Raw genomic sequence first — 2,101 nt, 5'->3', positions numbered from 1 at the left:
CGCGTTGCCGGGGAAGCGGCGTCCCCCTCGCGGACGGTCTCTGAGGCTATTCGCTCCGCCGCGCCGTGGGAGATACGAGTTTTTAACATTCTGATTGTGAGTGAGCCGCAGAATGAGTCCGTAAGGCAGGGAGCTCGCAGTCTTCACTGAATGTATAATTACAGCGCATACATAACGGGGTTTGAATAAAGCCTGATTTTAAACGCGCTACGGCAAATTAATATTATGCGGTTCCTGCGTCTCAGGCTCCTCAGGTGAGTGCCCCCCCCCTTACGTAATAGTCTCCTGTGCCACGCCGCTCAGGTGCATGCTGGGAGCTGGAAGCCTAATCCCTTGTTTTTGTTTCGCGGCGTGGCGTTCAGGGAGATAACACTAATTTGACAAGATCGGTGTGGCGGCGGCTCCACTGTGACGGAGCAATCAATCGGGCGTCCGCCACGTTGCCGTGTCGACACGGTCAGGTGACTCTGCGAGGGCGGTACCTGCCTTTGGCCTCAACGCCCCTGCCCACCAACACCCACAGCCACCCCACCACCCCCCACAAAATCGATGTGTTCAGGTCGCAATGTCTCGACTTTGCTTTCTTTTACTGGAAAGTGGAAGCAAAGCAGACACTAAAACCAGAAAGTATTGCACAGATAAATCCATTTATACGTTAATGTAATACTGTAAAGGGCAATCCATTTTTCACATGCTTTTTGTACCATTTTGAGGTTAAACTTCCCCCCCCAAAAAAATTGCAGATCTGTATACAAGCATGTTGTTTGTTACTCAAGCTGAAAGGGTACTCGATCTGACACATACTATACAGTACCCTACAACAAAAAAATTTACACTCGCACTATGTTAACATATGATATGGAAATTCAAGAAACATTTTACTTCATAAGTGTGTGTATCGACTTCCAGTTCCCAGCAGTTTCCCCAGAAAGAGGAACTCAATCTCAGCTCTCCGACTGCAAAAAGAGAATCAGTCCAAAAATGCTTAAGACTGCTGCGAACATTACTAGCAGAATCCTCTTCAAACCTGCAAAAGAAGCAGAACTGCTACTGCTCCATACAAATTTCACCTAGCCCGAGTTTCTGGGAGAGCAGTGCCCTCTGGTGGTAGCGTCCTGGTACAGGCTCTCAGACAGTAGTTTATCTGGGAAGAACGGCCCTTGTGGCTGGTAGACCCCCTTTCCCCATCGATCCTGGGGAAACCAGACACTTCAAGCATGCAAGTCAAGCACTGCCCTATTCCATACATACCCCAAGCACGCTATCGTTCCTACATGGGCAATTCATTAGTACCTTTATTATCATTTATTTAAATGTATTATTATCATGGAAGTAAAATAGCATGGTACACTCTGAAAAGGTGGTTGATTCAACACTCAAATAAAGCTGTTTTACAATGGTGTTTTGTGTGTCCTTGAGTTTATTTATTTTTGCCCATGCAGTGAAGATGGTTCCGGGGAAGTGCCACATCCATTCCAGCACAGAGCGGACGGGGGGTCCTGGACGCGGACGGGACGGGTAATGGGGCACTCACACACTCCGGAGGGGAGAACCCCAGGTGCTCTCTCAGGCTCGCCCCAGTCCCCACGGGCTCCCCCCCCCCCCCCCTCCTCTCCCCCTGAGCTCCAGGTGGGCCCTGCTCACCCGCGCGCTGAGGAGAAGGCAGCGTGTTAGCCCCTGGGCCCGGAGCTCCTGTGGGAGCGGAGAGCAGCCCTGCCGCTATTACCCATGAGGCCGTGCGGCATTCCAGCAAGATGGAGCTGCTGCTGCTGCAGTATCGGGGGAGTCTGGAGGACCGAACGGACCAGAATGCACCAGGGAGGGACAGAGTCTCAGAGCAGGGGTACGGTTCTGCTTTACCGGGGATGTACAGAATATATCATACCTTGATTCATATTATAGGTGGTGCAATGCACCAATAAGTAAAATACTGGGCCTAAACTGCCTCAGTGAATATACAGTTTACTGTAATATACTGTATACATAAATATGCAAATGTAATATACGAAAATTGCAGTTGATACAATTACAGTAGGTACATATGCAAATGTCATATGAAAATTGCAGCTGATACAAATATATTCTGAATGAATGTAGCAAA

The sequence above is a fragment of the Conger conger genome, chromosome 7 (assembly GCF_963514075.1).
Source record: "Conger conger chromosome 7, fConCon1.1, whole genome shotgun sequence".
In the NCBI taxonomy this organism is placed as follows: domain Eukaryota; kingdom Metazoa; phylum Chordata; class Actinopteri; order Anguilliformes; family Congridae; genus Conger; species Conger conger.
Note: the sequence above shows the minus strand (reverse complement) of the source record.